The sequence below is a fragment of the Trachypithecus francoisi genome, unplaced genomic scaffold (genome assembly GCF_009764315.1).
Source record: "Trachypithecus francoisi isolate TF-2019V2 unplaced genomic scaffold, Tfra_2.0 Lachesis_group4, whole genome shotgun sequence".
NCBI lineage: Eukaryota > Metazoa > Chordata > Mammalia > Primates > Cercopithecidae > Trachypithecus > Trachypithecus francoisi.
This window is the reverse complement of record NW_022681469.1, coordinates 2,415,067-2,431,934: the sequence shown is the minus strand read 5'-3', so window position 1 is coordinate 2,431,934 and position 16,868 is coordinate 2,415,067. Positions and strand designations below refer to the sequence as shown.

Genomic DNA, 16,868 nt, shown 5'->3' with positions numbered 1-16,868 from the left:
TGCCTTTTGCTAAACATGGTTGAGACCTATGGTTCTCAACTGACAATGTCCCCCCAGGAGACATGCTGCAATGTCTGGGGACAGTTTAGTTGTCACAACTAGGTGAATCGTGCTACTAGCATCTGGGGTCAGAGAACAGAGATGCTGTTAAAATCCCATGATGCACAGAATAGCCCCCAACAATAAAGAACAACGTGTCTAGAATGTCAACAGTGCCAAGGTTGAGAGATTCTGTTTTAGATTAACTGCCAAAAAAGTACAGAAGCACAGAAGTAATTACATATACAACATAACTTGAACAGTCTATTACAAATAATGCTTATTTTTTATTGTAAGTTGCCACAGTAGAAAATGTTAATACTAATTTCATTAATATATTGTAATAAGCACATTCCTTTCTCTTTAAAAAAAAATGGTGCACATAAAGAGATATTACCCAGATTAAGGGACAGATCATTCCAAACTACTTAATGTTAAAAGAAGAAAAAAGCACTATCCGTTATGATCTCACACTCTGTGCTTTAAAAAGAAAAACATTTACACTAATTTTTGTCATGCCATCCAAAACTGTATTTAAAATTAAAAATAAAATAGAACCACTTCCTAAAAGTCCTAGAATAACTCCTCTGGATTAAATCTATGCAGAAACTGGATATCAAATGAAGATTCTCAAGCAGCTGCCAAATGATGAACCCAAAGGAAGTCACCACATAGAATAAAGCTTTTGTTAGTTTTTGTTTTTTGAGACAAAGTCTCATCCTGTCACCGAGACTGGAGTGCAGTGGCACGATCTCAGCTCATTGCAACCTCCACTTCCTGGATTCAAGGAATTCTCCCGCCTCAGCCTCCCAAGTAGCTGGGATTACAGGCACTTGCCACCATATCCGGCTAATTTTTGTATTTTCAGTAGAGACGGGGCTTCACCATGTTGGCCAGGCCGTTCCCGAACTCCCAATCTCAAGTGATCCACCCATCTCAGCCTCCTAAAGTGCTGGGATTACAGGCATGTGCCGCCGTGCCTGGCCCACACAGAATAAAATTTAAAACAAACAAACAACCTATATACATCACATACCATACACTAAAAGCAATCCTCAAGTAAATCAAAGACATAAAGGCAAAAGACAAACCCATAAAAGATAACAGTGGTTTCTGGCTTCCAGTCCAACATGAAAGGAGCTTGGAAGTCATCTCTTCCACCCGCATAACAAGAAAAAAACTGAACAAACCGAAAGTCAACAACTCTACTTAAGTCCATGAAAGAAGTTAAATTACAGGGCAAACGACTGCTCTAAAGAGTGGAGAGGGCCGGGCGCGGTGGCTCAAGCCTGTAATCCCAGCACTTGGGAGGCCGAGACGGGCGATCACGAGGTCAGGAGATCGAGACCATCCTGGCTAATACGGTGAAACCCCGTTTCTACTAAAAATACAAAAAACTAGCCGGGCGACGAGGCGGGCGCCTGTAGTCCCAGCTACTCGGGAGGCTGAGACAGGAGAATGGCGTGAACCCGGAGGCGGAGCTTGCAGTGAGCTGAGAGCCGGCCACTGCACTCCAGCCTGGGCGGCAGAGCAAGACTCCGTCTCAAAAAAAAAAAAAAAAAGAGTGGAGAGACAAAAGCCCTTGTACAGAAACCTGCTGCTAGAGCCAGTACTGGTAAAACACTTCAACTGTAATTGATGAATTACTAGAGGATCAGTGTGGACTAACTAGAGAGATAAAAACTCCAGAAGTCTAGTCTCAGGGGGGACTCCTACACTTTTTTAAAGTTTTTCCTTCAGGAGTCCTACCAGGTTCTCAGAGTCAAGATTAGGGAAACTTAATTAAAAAAAAATTTAAAAATTAAAAAAAAAAAAAATCCCTTCAAGCTTCCAGCAGGAAAAAGAAAAAAGTAACCATTCTGAAATATGCCCAGAGCATGCTGTTCACCTCAAGAAAGGCCTGCCTGCAAGATAAACTATTTTTACCCAGAGCCTAACCTATTTGAATTGTATCAGAGTCTAATCAACCTGGAAGAAGAGAGATACCCAGCTTCAGCCCCCTCTAGTCTTCTTCACCTAAGGAAGGAGGTCAAAAGCCAATAGCACCTGTGAAGGTCACAGACCAGGAGCATAGGCTCAATGAAAGACTCTGACCTATCACAAGACTACAGAACGTTCCCCTCCCTGCACCTCTTAACATCATACCAATCAGGCTCAAGAATAATAACAGGAGATTACAGCTAAAAGAACTGCAAGGCTCAAATTCTATTTCAGAAGTAGTCTCTAGGGGAAACCAAAGACAACAGAAGAGATAAAAACAAGAACACTAGGAGAAATCATACCCTCGGAAACCTGCAGCTACTTCAAACAGTAAGCAGCCTAACTCACACACACATAAACACCAAACCTAACACTAAAGGCCAAATTACCTCAATCCCTTTTACCTACATCGTATCCGGCTTCCCACAAAAGATTACAAAGCATGATCAAAAGCAAAAATCACAGTCTAAAGAGACAAAGAAAGCAGCAGAACCAGACTCACATATGACAGAGATCTGGGGATTATGAGAGTCTGAATTTAAACTAATTATTAGTATGCAAAGGTAAAAAAGTAGACAAAATTCAAAAATATATGTGTAATGTCAGCAAAGACATGGAAATGTTAAGAAGAAATTTTGTTTTAATGGAGAAATCAAACATACTGTAATAGAAATGAAGAATGCTTTGATGAGCTCATCAATAGACTAGACACCTATGAAGGTCACAGACCAGGGGCATAGGCTCAATAAAAGACTGAGACCTAATCACAAGACTGCAGAATGTTCCCCTCTCCCCACCTCTTAACACCATACCAATTAGTCAACTAGAAGATACGTCAATGGAAACTTCCCAAGCTGAAAAGCAAACAGAAAAAATAACAATTCTGAAAAGAAACAGAACAGCCAAGAAGTACAGAACAATTACAAAAGGCATAACATACATAACAGGAATACCAGAAAAAAAGACAGAAAGCAATAGATAAAATATTTCAAGTGATAATGGCTGATAATTTGCCAAAATTAATACAAACACCTAACAACAGATCCAGAAAGCTCACAGACCAACAAACAACATAAATATAAAAAAAAAAAAAAAACCTGTATCTAGGCATATCATATGCTGCAAGCTGCAGAAAATCAAAGATAAAGAGAATATCTTGAAAGAAGCTACAGGAATAAAAATGCCTTACAAATAGAGGATCAAAGATTAGAATTGCATCAGACTTCCCTTCAGAAACCATGCAAGCAAAAAGAAAGGAGTAAAATATTTCAAATGTTAAAAGGAAAAAACTAAAAATGAAAATACCAACCCAAAGTTCTGTATCCACCAAAATTATCCTCTGAAAATAAAGGAGAGCACTTTGGGAGGCCGAGGTGGGCGGGTCATGAGGTCAGATAGAGACCATCCTGGCTAACAAGGTGAAACCCTGTCTCTCCTAAAAATACAAATAATTAGCCGGGTGCGGTGGCGGGCACCTGTAGTTCCAGCAACTCGGGAGGCTGAGGCAAGAGAATGGTGTGAACCCAGGAGGCAGAGTTTGCAGTGAGCCAAGATCACGCCACTGTACTCCAGCCTGGGCGACAGAGCAAGACTCCATCTCAATAAATAAATAGACAGATAGATAAATAGAGTTTGTCGGGCAAATGAAAACTGAAGGAATTTGTTGCCAATAGACTTAACTTAGCAAGAATTTTTTCTTTTTTTGTTTTTACTGGAGACGCAAGTGGCTTAGCAAGAAATTTTGAAAGATCTTCATAAAGCAACATGACCACAGGACAGAAATTCAAATCTATGTAAAGAAAGATCATTAGGCCAGTGTAGGGTGCGGTGGCTGAGCTCACGGCTATAATCCCAGCACTGTGGGAGGCCAAGGTGGGTGGGGCCCAGCAGATTGAAACTACCCTGGCCAACATCGAGAAACCCCATCTCTACTAAAAATACAAAAATTGGTTGCACATGGTGGCACGTGCCTGTAATCCCAGCTACCTGAGGGATTGGTTGGGCTTGAGGCACGAGAATCGCCTGAACCTGAGAGGCAGAGGTTGCACCACTGCACTCCAGCCAGGGCGACAGAGTGAGACTCCATCTCAAACAAACAAAAAAAAAGAAAAAAAGATCATCAGAGAAGGAGTAAGTGAATATAAAATAAAGTCTTTTATTTTCTTTTTCTTAATCTAACAGACAACAATTTATTGAAAGTAATAATAGCAATAACGTATTTGGTGATTACAGCTTCTAGATAAGTGAAATGAATGACAGCAAGAGGGTAACTAGGAATATTCTCTCCTAATGTACCTGCACTACTCATGAAGCAATATAGTGTTCTGTGAAAGTGGAGGCAGATTAGTTGCAAATGTAAATTGCAAACTCAAGGGCAACCACTAAAAATATTTTAAAAGAAGTATAATTGATATGCTAAGAGAGGAAAGAAAACAGACTCATAAAATGCTCAACTAGAACGAAAGGCAGATAAAAAGACCAAAAAAACCCACCAAGAACAAGTACAATAGAAAATAGTTAAAACTATGGTAAATATTAAACCAATAATATCAATGATCACTTTAAATATTAATAGTCTAAATATACCAATTAAAAGAGACAGAGTGGATAAAAAAATATTTAACTATATGTTGTCTATAAAAAATATACTTTAAATATAAGAGATTAAAAGTACAGTGACAGAGAAAGACAAACCATGTTAACACTAATCAAAAGAGAACGGCAGCTACATTAATTTCAGGCAAGGCAGACTTCGGAGCAAAGCAAATTATCAGGACAAAGAACAGCAATACATAGTAATAAGGGGTCAATTTTCCAAGAAGAACTAACAAAAAGTCAAAATACGTGAGGTAAAAATGGATAAAAATGTAAACAGAAATAGATGAATCTACTATTATAGTTGGAGACTGCAACATCCTTCTACCAGTAATCAGCAGATGTAGCAGGCAGAAAATCAGTAAGAATATACAGTTGACCTGAACGGCATCATCAATAAACTGGACCTAATTGACACTTATAGAGTATTTCATCCAACAATGCATAATATGCATTGTCAAGCTCACATGAAAACACTCACTAAGACATTCCATATTCTGGGTCATAAGGAATACCTTAACAAATTTAAAACAATGTAATTCCTAACAACTATGCTCTCAGATCACAACAGAATTAAACTATAAATCCATAACCAAAATACAGCTGGAAAACTTCTTGGGGATTAAACAAAAAGCCTCTAAAAAACACATCGTCAAAGAAGTCTCAAAATAAGTTTTAAAATATTTTGAATTAAATGAAAATGAAAATACATCTTATGAAAATGTGTGAGATGCAGTGCTTAGAGGGAAATGTATGGCACCATGATGGCAGAGCAAAAGATGAGATCTGGTGGAGGATACAGCCAAACGATATCATGGATCATACACCTAATGTAAAATATAAAACTACAAATCCTCTAGAAAATAACATAGAAAAAGAAAACTAAGTGAACTTGGGTTTGGTAATGACTATTTAGATACAACATGAAAAGCATGATCCCTGCAAGAAAAAGTGATAAACTGGACTTCTTTATAATTAAAAACTTCTGTTCTGCAAAGGACACCGTTAGGAGAATGAAAGGACAAGCCACATAATAATGGGAAATTTTTGTAAAAAGCATACAAGACTTGCATCCAAAACACAAAGAACTCTCCCTACCTCATGTGGGTGGGCCTCGTTCAATCAGTGGAAGGCCTGAATAAAGCAAAAAGACTTAGTAATAGGGAATTTCTTCTGTCTGACAGCCTTCAAGCTGAGACATCAGTTTTGTCCTGCCTTTGGACTCACACTGGACCACCACCTCTGCTGGGGCCTTGAGACTGCTGGACTAGGAACGAAACTGCACTACTAGCAGTTCTGGGTCTCCAGCTTGCCCAGTGCAGACCATGGGACTTATCAGTCTCCATCATCACGCAGCCAACTACTTATAAGAAATCTTTCTGTATATATGTACACATCCTATTGGCTCAATTTCTCCTAAGAACCCTAATTGCATTAGTCAGGGTTCTCTAGAGGAACAGAACTAATAGGAGATACATATCCCCTAACTTAATTTTTCTCTTTCTAAAATAAATACACTAAATATATTTACCATTGCAGTAGGCTATATAGAGGATTAATAAGGCAGGCACTTTTTAATTTTACTATGAAGCAAAAGTATTAATAAGTGTTATTAATAACTACAGAAGACCAGGTGTGGTGCCTCACACCTGTAATCCCAGCACTTTGGGAGGCCAAAGCAAGTGGAACACTTGAGGACAGAAGTTCAAGATCAGCCTGGCCAAAATGGTGAAACCCCATCTCTACTAAAAATACAAAAAAACAAAATTAGCCAGGCATGGTGGCACACACCTGCAATCCCAGGTACTCACGAGGCTGAGGCAAGAGAATTGCTTGAACCCAGGCAGTGGAGGTTGCAGTGAGCTGAGATCACGCCACTGCACTCCAGCCAGGGTGAAAGTGAGACTCTGTCACACACACACACAAAGTAGCTAGTGAAAAGAAAATCAAAACCATTTACAAAGCTCTTCTAACCAAATGCCTCCAAAAAAGGTTGGTTTCATAATCTTAACTCTTGTTTATAAACATAATTAGAACCAGTTGTAACAATCTGTATTGGTTTTGTCAAATCACTGCATTTTAAATAACAGCAGCCTATATGATAATTGTAAGTTAGTGAAAAAATGTCTTATCACCTTATTCAAATTTCACTCTATATTAATATGTTTCAAACAATAAACCTATGATGATATATTTTTTAATTTATTCACACTGCATGCCTTGGAGGGTGAAGATAGGGTCCATAGGAGGTTACAAATGAAGACTCAATAAATGTTAAGGCAATGAAAATAGGTTTTTATGAGAAAATAACATTTTCATATACCTCTATATACTTGGAATAAAACCAAATAGAAATCCTAACTCCTGATTTGTGCTCTAGAAATGAAAGAACACTTCTTAATTTTGTAAACACTAGCAATAAGCAATCTGAAAATAAAATTTAAAAAGCAATTCCAGGGCCGGGCACAGTGGCTCATGCCTGTAATCCCAGCACTTTGGGAGGCCAACACAGGTGGATCACAAGGTCAGGAGTTCGAGACCAGCCTGATCAACATGGTGAAACCCTGTCTCTACTAAAAATACATTAGCCGGGCACGGTGATGGATGCCTGTAATCCCAGGTATTCAGGAGGCTGAGGCAGGAGAATCACTTGAACCTGGGAGGCAGAGGTTGCAGTGAGCCGAGATCGCGCCATTGCACTCCAGCTTGGGCGACAGGGTGAGACTCCATCTCAAAAAAAAAAAAAAAAAAGCAATTCCATTTCAGCCAGGCACAGTGGTTCATGCCTATAAAACCAGAACTTTGGGAGGTCAAGGCAGGAGGATCACTTGAGCTCAGGAGTTCAAGACCAGCCTAGGCAACACAGAGAGACAGCAGCTCTACAACAAACATAAAAATTAGCTGGGCATGATGGTGCATGCCTGTAATCTCAGCTACTGGAGAAGATCACTTGAGCCTAGGGGTTTGAGGTTGCAGTGAGCCATGATCATGCCACTGTACTCCAGGCACAGTGACAAAGTGAGACCCTATAGCAAAAAGAAAAAAAAAACTCAATTCCAAATAGCCTCAAGAAGAATAAAATACTTAGGAATAAATTTAACAAAAGAGGAGTCAAACTTGTATTCTGCAAGCCACAAAATATTATTGAAAGGCGTTAAAAAATTTATGAATATACAAAGACATCACATGTTCATGAAGAATTTAATATTAATGGGATAATACTTCCCAAATTGATCTACATATTCAATATAATTGCTATTAAAATTGTAGTTCTTATTATCTTACAGAAATTGACAGATGTATCCTAAATTCACATGAAAATGGAACAAATCCAGAAAAATCAGACAACTGTGGAAAAAAAGAGCAAAGTTGGAAGACTCACACTTCCCCAATTTTAAACTTACTACAAAGCTGCACTTGTCAAGACAGTATAGTACTAGTATAAAAATAGACATATAGACCAAAATAACAGAACTAAGAGTCTAAAAACAAACCCTTACATTTATGGTCAATTGATTTTCAACAAGAGTATCAAGATAATTCAATTGGGGGTATGGGGGAGAGAGCCTTTTTAACAAATGGTGCTGGAACAACTGGATATCCATATGCAAAAGAATGGAGATGGGACCACTTCTTACATCATACACAGTAATTGACTGAGAACAGAACATAGATCTAAATGTAAGAGCTAAACCTATAAAATTACTGGAAGAAGGTATAGAAGTAAATCTACAAGACCTTAGGTTGGCACGGTCTTCTTGCATATGACATTAAAATCTCAAAAGACAAAAAAAAAAAAAGAGAAACTGAATGTCAACAAAATTTAAAACTTTTGTCCTACAATCAAGAAAGTAAAAAGACCCACAGAATAGCAAACATTTGCAAGTCATATGTCTGATAAGGGACTTATGTCTAGATTATGTCAACCTACAATAATGACAAAGAAACTCTCCAAAAGAAAATTTTATTTGGGAGTGGCAGGTGATTGCAATCTAGATGTTTGCTATAACAGATCAAAGGCATATCAAGATAGGATGAAGTAAGGTGAAACTTTTTTTTTTTTTTTTTGAGACGGAGTCTCCCTCTGTCGCCCAGGCTGGAGTGCAGTGGCCGGATCTCAGCTCACTGCAAGCTCCGCCTCCCGGGTTTACGCCATTCTCCTGCCTCAGCCTCCTGAATAGCTGGGACTACAGGCGCCCGCCACCTCGCCCGGCTAGTTTTTTTTTGTATTTTTTAGTAGAGACGAGGTTTCACCGTGTTAGCCAGGATGGTCTCGATCTCCTGACCTCAAGATCCGCCCGTCTCGGCCTCCCAAAGTGCTGGGATTACAGGCTTGAGCCACCGCGCCCGGCCGTAAGGTGAAACTTTTAAAGGCAAAGAGAAGAGGTCCACGTAAGCTATTTTGAAACAAAAATCATTAATTACAGGGGCTAGTTGTAGATACTGGTGCTAATTTATTGGTGGAGACAGCCATTGCTATGCAAATGTTCGTCTTGTGAGAGTGGCTTATCTGGAAGGCTGCGATCTATGAGGAACTGCTTGCAATAAACCCTGTTACAGATGTGTGCAGAATATGCAGGATGACTAAGATATGTAGGACATACAGGAATTTCTTAGGAGTTTTTTTTCTGGGGATTTTTCTTTTCTTTTTTTTTTCTTTTTTTATGAGACAGAGTCTTGCTCTATCGCCCAGGCTACAGTGCAGTGGCACAAACTCGGCTCACTGCAACCTCCGCCTCCGGGGTTCAAGAGATTCTCCTGCCTCAGCCTCCTGAGTAGCTGGGATTACGGGCGCCCACCACAACATCCAGCTAATTTTTGTATTTTCAGTAGAGACGGGATTTCACCATCTTGACCAGGCTGGTCTGGAAGTCCTGACCTCGTGATCCACCCGCCTCGGCCTCCCAAAGTGCTGGGATTACAGGCGTGAGCCACCGCGCCCGGCCTCTTATGAGTTTTTAGAAGACCCTTGTGATAGTTCTTATCTCAGACATAGAAGCATGAGATCTCCCTCTTCATGACCTGCCAGCTCCACTTTGTTTGGGTCGGACGTAAGTGACTCCATCACAGCATTGGTGACTTTCACAAATTATATAAAGAATTCTTACAACTAAATAAAAAAAAAAAATTGACAAAGCAGTTGAAGAGCTATTTCTCCAAAGAAAATACACAAATAGCCAATAAGCACATGAAAAGACGCTCAACATCATTAGTCATCAGTAAAATGCAAATCAAAATGACAATGAAATACCACTTCACACCCACTAGAATGGCTATAATCAAAAATCACAATGACAAGTGATGATAATGATGTGAAGAAATTAGAATTCTCAAACACTGGTGGTAGAAATGGGAAATGATGTAGCAACTTTGGAAAACAGGTTGGCAGTTCCTCAAAATATTAAATATAAAGTTACTTTATGACCCAGCATGTCCACCCCTAGGTACATGCTCAAAAACACACCTACCCAAAAACTACACAAATGTTCATAGCAACGTTTTCATAAAAGCGAAAAAGTGGAAACAACCCAAAGATCCATCCATCACCTGATGAATGAAAAAACAACATGTGACATATCCAAGCAATGGAGTATTATTGGACCATAAAAAACAATGAAGTACTGATACACGCTACAACATGGCTGGACTTTGAAAGTATCATGCTAAATGAAAGCAGCCAGATATAAAAGAGTACATATCTCATGATTCAATTTATATAGGAAATATCCAGAATAGACAAATCTATACAGGCAAATCTAGACAAAGTAGAGCAGTGGTGGCCTAGGGTTATAGGAAGGAGTATGTGGGTGCAAACAGGGAATGACTGCTACTGAACATAGGGTTTGTCTCTGAGATAACGGAAATGTTCTCTGATTAGACAGTGGTGATGCCTGTACGACTCTGTGGATACGCTAAAAACTACTGAACTGGGTAAATCATATGGCATGTGAATTAAATCAATAAAACTGTTTCAAAAAAAAAAAAAAACAATTGTGGCTGGATGCCATGTCTCATGCCTGTAATCCCAAGACTTTTAGAGGCTATGGATGGTGGAAAGAAATTTTTTTTAATAAAAATAAAAGTTTTAAAAATGAATCAAGGACTGTGATTAATGCAATTCTGTGTACCTTAAGTCCAAATGAAAAAGGGAAAAAAGACAAGAAATAAAGTGTCAACTAAAGAATCATGAGATCTACAAATCTGAAAAGGAGAGTTTCTTTTTTTTTGTAGTTTTTGTTTTTCTTTTTTGAGATGATGTCTCACTCTTGTCACCCAGGCTGGAGTGCAGTGGCGCAATCTCAGCTCACTGCAACCTCCACCTCCCGGGTTCAAGCGATTCTCCTGCCTTAGCTTCCCAAGTAGGTGGGATTACAAGCACACACCACCACGCCTGGCTACAAGACTTGCAGTGGCAGGCCAGGTGCAGTGGATCACGCCTGTTATCCCAGCACTTTAGGAGGCCAAGGCGGGCGGATCACAAGGTCAGGAGTTCAAGACTAGCCTGAGCAACGTGATGAAACCTTGTCTCTCCTAAAAATATGAAAATCAGTCGGGTGTGATGGTGCGTGCCTATAATCCCAGGCTGAGGCAGCAGAATTGCTTGAACCTGGGAGGCAGAGGTTGCAGTAAGACTAGATCATGCCACTGCACTCCAGCTTGGGCAACAGAGCAAGATGCCATCTCAAAAAAGAAAAAAAAGACTTGCAGTGGCTAAGTGAGGTGGCTCACACCTGTAATCCCAACACTTTGGGAGGCCAAGGTGGGCAGACAGCTTGAGCCCAGGAGTTCAAGACCAGCCTGGGAAACATGGTGAAACCCCATCTCTACAAAAAATACAAAAATTAGCCAGGCGTGGTAGTGCAAACCTGTAGTCTCAGCTACTTGACAGGCTGAGGTGGGACCTGAGCCTGGGAGGTCAAGGCTGCAGTGAGCCGTGATCACGCCACTGCACTCCAGCCTGGGTAACAAAGTGAGACCCTGTCTCAAAAAAAAAAAAAACAAAAAGTAAAAACTGGCATTGCACAATACAAAGATAAGTGTTAAAAATCATGCTAATAGATATTAACAGTGTAAAATCAGAACATACTGTCTTCATGTAGTGTTCTTTCTAAAAATTATTTTATTAAGTGTTAAAACATTTCTAAAGGCTTTCAAAGATAAATTCTGAACATCAGACTCTCATGTCTATCTTTCCCATAATGCCTTAAGATTCTTAAATTATCTTACTACCAAGGTATTCAGGAAATTAACCTGTACTATATTTGGATATAATATTCAAAACCCTAAGATCATCAAGAATTAATATCTACAAATATCTACTACAGACAAGTGAAGAAGGGAAAAAAAAGCTATCTTACTGCATAACTTTTGCTTGGAAACAAATGGAAGATTTCTGCTGTTAGCCAGAAATCATGCTGCAAGACCAGAATATCCTTAGGATGTCTAACCTCTCAGGTGATACACTTCCAACTGTAATTTAAGAAGGAAAGAATACAAAATACCTACAAAAGTTACCCAAAGGAAAAAAGAGAAAATAATCAAAGCCTATCAATACAAAAAAATCAGCCACACCCAAAGGTAAACAGCAAGAAAGGGTAAGACAACCAAAAAAACCATAAGACTAACAAAAAAAACAACAAAATGGCAATAGTAAAATTCTTCCCTATCAATAATTACTTTAAATGTAAATAGATTAAACTCTAGTAAAAGGCTGAATAGATTTAAAAAAAAAAAATTCCAACTATATGCTAATACAAGAAGCTCTCTTTAGATTTAAGGGCATACACAGGCTGCAAGTAAAGAGAGAACTGAATATTCCATGCAAATAGTAATCGAGAGAGCAGAGGTAGCTATATTTACATTGGGCAAAAACTGTCACGTGAAACACAAGACATTCATCATTTCTCATTATAAAAAAGGACAAGTTTCTGCTTACAAAGGGCAGAAATAAAAGAAAAAACAAAATTTAAATAAAAGACATTTTACAATGATAAAAGGATCAATCCACCAGGGAGATATGACAATGACAAGTATACATGTACCCAACATCAGAGTACATAAATATATAAAGCAAACACTGACAGAACTAAAGGGAGAAATAAACACTAGAATAACGATTGGAGACTTCAATACCCCATTGTCAATACTGAACAAAACATCCAGACAGATCAATAAGAAAACAGAAGACTTCAATAGCACTATAGACCAAATGAATCCAACCATATATGCAGAACGTTCTCCTCAATGGCAGCAAACTACACATTCTTCTCAAGCAAACAGGAATCCTTCCCCAGGAGAGATCACAGGATAGGTAACAAAACAAGCCTTAGCAAATTTAAGAAGGCTGAAATCATGACAAGTGTATTTTTCTGACTACAAAAGAATGAAAACTGAAAAAGTTACAAATACATGAAAAGTAAACAACACATTCTGGAACAACCACTGGGCTGAAAAAGTAAAAAAGGAAATTAGAAAATATCTCAAGACAAATAACAAAAACACAATATACCAAAACTTATGGGATGAGACAAAAGTAGCAGTAAGAAGGAAGCTCATAACAATAAATGCTGACATTAAAAAAGAAGAAAAATCTTTTTTTTTTTTTGGAGACGGAGTCTCGCTCTGTCGCCCAGGCTGGAGTGTAGTAGCCGGATCCTGGCTCACTGCAAGCTCCGTCTCCCGGGTTCACGCCATTCTCCTGCCTCAGCCTCCCGAGTAGCTGGGACTACAGGCGCCCGCCACCTCGCCCGGCTAGTTTTTTGTATTTTTTAGTAGAGACGGGGTTTCACCGTGTTAGCCAGGATGGTCTCGATCTCCTGACCTCGTGATCCGCCCGTCTCAGCCTCCCAAAGTGCTGGGATTACAGGCTTGAGCCACCGCGCCCGGCCCAGAAGAAAAATCTTAAATAACCTCACTTTACAGCTCAAGGAACTAGAAAACTACTAAGCCCAAAGTTGGCAGAAGGAAGGAGGTAACAAAGATTAGAGAAGAAATAAACAAAATAAAAAATAGAAAAATAGGGAAAAAACAACAAAACTAAGAGTTTGTTTTTCGAAAAGATAAAACTGACAAACCCTTAGCTAGACTAAGAAAGAAAGAGAAGACTCAAATAAGAAAGGAAAGACACATTACAACTGATGCCTCCGAAATAAAAAGGATCATGAGACTACTAAAAACAACCATATGCCAACAAACTGGATAATCTAGAAGAAATGAATAAATTCCTAGAAACGTAACATCCTACCAAGACTAAATCATGAAGAAATAGAAAGTCTGAACAAACCTGTAAGAAGTATGCAGACTGAATCAGTAATCAAAAACCTCCCGAAAGAGAAAAGCCCAGGACCAGATGGTTTCATTTATGAATGCTACCAAACACTTAAGGAGCAATTAGCACCAATCTGTCTCAAACTCCTTCAAAAAACTCAAGTGGAGAGAACACTTTCAAACACATTTTACAAAGCCAGCAATTCCCTGATACCAAAGCCAGACAAAGAAGCCGTAAGAAGAAGAAACTACAGGCCAGTATCTCTGAAGAATACAGACATGAAAATCCTCAACAGAATACTAGCTCACGGAATCCAACAGCACACTAAAAGGATCATAAACCATGACTAAGTGGGATTTATGCCTAGGATGCAAGAATGGTTCAATATATGAAAATCAATGACTGTGGTACACCACATGAACCAAATAAAAGACAACAATCATACGATCATCAGGCAGAAAAATCACCTGAAAAATTCAGCATCCTTTCATGGTAAAAACTGTCAACAAACTACAAACAAATGGAAATTATCTCAATGTAATAAAGGCCGTATATGAAAAGCCCACAACTATCTGACTGAACTGTGAAAAACTGAAAGCTTTCCCACTGAGATCAGGCACAAGGTAGAGATGTCCACTCTTACTTACTTTTATGCAGTATAGTTCTAGAAGTCCTACCTAAAGCAATTAGGCAAGAAAAAGAAAAGGCATTCAAATCAGAAAGGAAGAGGTAAAACTGTCCATTTGCAGAAGACACCATCTTAGATATAAAAAAACCATTTAACAGTTTTTTTTTAAACTGTTAGAGCTAATAAATTTAGCTTTGAATAGTGGCAGTATCGTAACCAGTCAGGTTTATCTGAGGTGTGATTATTTTTCCTGACACCCCACCACGATAACCTGCAATACAGTCAGCACTAGCAACTTCTGACAGTCTCCATGAAGAATGAATTATAAAGAAAAAAAAAAAGAACTAATAAATTCAATAAAGTTGCAGGATAGAAAAATCAACATCCACTAATAAACTACCTAAAAAAGAAATTAGTAAAACCACCTCACTTACAATAGCACAAAAAAACAGTAAAATACCTAAGAAGAGGCTGCGTGCCGTGGCTCATGCCTGTAATCCCAGCACTCTGGGAGGCCCAGGCAGACGGATTACCTGAGGTCAGGAGTTCGAGACCACCCTGACTAAGATGGAGGAACCCCACCTCTACTAAAAATACAAAAATTAGCTGGGCATGGTGGCGCATGCCTGTAATCCCAGCTACTTGGGAGGCTGAGGCATAAGAATCGCTTGAACCAGGGAGGCAAAGGTGGAGGCTGCGGTGAGCTGAGATCACATCACTTGCCTGGGTAACAAGAGCAAAACTCTGTCTCCAAAAAAAAAAAACCTAAGAATAAACTTAACCAAGGAGGTGAAAGACCTGTATCCTGAAAACCATAAAACATTGATGAAAGAAATTAAAGAAGGCTACATTTGGAGGAAAAACGGCAGATGGGAGGCAGGACTAGATTGCAGCTTCCACTTGGACAGATAGAGCAGTGTGTGGAGACTCACATCATGAACCTTTGCTCCAGAACTACTGCAGGAATAAACCAGGAAAGCCTAGAGAACCCAAAGACCCTCTGAAAGAAGCAGATTGCTCCTGCAGGACCCAGGAGACAGTCCAAATGCTGTGTGGTTATCCACAGCTGAGAGACCTGCAGATGGTTCACATCACAGGACTCTGCGCAGACAACCCCAGTACCAGCCCTGCCTGGTACACCTGCGGAGTGGCTAGATCCAGAAGAGAGAGAACAATCACTGTAGCTCGGCCCTCAGGAAGCCACATCCTTAGAAAAAGTCCACAAAAGAATCTGAACAGCAGCCTTGAGCCCTAGACCTTTCCTCTGCCATAGCCTACCCAAATGAAAAGGAACCAGAAAAACAATTCTGGCAATATGACAAAGAAAAAGTTTTTTAACACCTCCAAAAATATCACACTGGCTAACCAGCAATGGATCCAAACCAAGAAGAAATCCCTGATTTACCTGAAAAAGAATTCAGAAGATCAGTTATCAAGCTAATCAAGGAGGTACCAGAGAAAGGTGAAGTCCAATTTAAGACCAAAAAATGATACAAGAAATGAGGAAATAAATCGTCAATGAAACAGACAGCTTAAATAAAAAACAATCAAAGCTTCAGGAAATAAAGGACACACTTAGAGAAATGCAAAATTTTCTGTAAAGTCTCAGCAACAGAATCAAACAAGCAGAAGATAGAACTTCAGACCTCGAAGACAAGCTTTTTGAATTAACCCAAGTCAACAAAGACAAAGAAAAGAATAAGAAAAAATGAACAATGCCTCCAAGAAGTTTGGAATTATGTTAAGTGACCAAACCTAAGGAATAACTGCCATTCCTGAGGAAGGAGAGAAATCTAAAAGTCTGGAAAACATATTTGGGGAAATAACTGAGGAAAATCTCCCAGGCCTTGCTAGAGACCTAGACATCCAAATACAAGAAGCTCAAAGAACACTTAGGAAATTAATCATCTTCTAGGCACACTGTCATCAACTTACTAAAGTCGAGATGAAGGACAGAATGTTAAGAGCCGTGAGGCAAAAGCACCAGGTAACCTACAAAGAAAAACCAGAGTAACAGCAGATTTCCCAGGAGAAATCCTATGAGCTAGAAGGGATTGGGGCCCTATCTTCAGCCTCCTTAAACAAAACAATTATCAGCCAAAACTTTTGTATCCGGTGAAACTATGCTTCATAAATGAAGGAAAGATACAGTCTTTTTCAGACAAACAAATGCTGAGAGAATTTGCCACTACCAAGCCAGAACTACCAGAACTGCTAAAAGGAGCCGTAAATCTTCAAACAAATCCTGGAAACACATCAAAACAGAACCTCTTTGAAGCATAATTCTCACAGGACCTTTGTATAAAACAAAATACAATTAAAAAAAAACAAAAACAAGGTATACAGGCAATACAACAA

The 16,868-nt window shown here is 39.2% G+C and overlaps 1 protein-coding gene across 8 annotated transcripts in view; it reads right to left on the bottom strand.

Moving 5' to 3' along the window:
* LMBR1 (limb development membrane protein 1) overlaps positions 1-16,868 on the bottom strand; it is a 214,090-nt gene that overhangs the window by 179,924 nt on the left and 17,298 nt on the right. The window contains exon 1 of one of the 8 annotated variants that reach the window (XM_033194182.1): positions 2,008-2,128. The exons of 6 other annotated variants lie outside the window; for them this stretch is intronic. The gene's annotated coding sequence lies outside the window, so the exon portion shown is untranslated. Of the gene's footprint in view, positions 1-2,007; positions 2,129-16,868 lie in introns of those variants that run through there. One more of the 8 variants, XM_033194181.1, reaches the window with a different exon arrangement.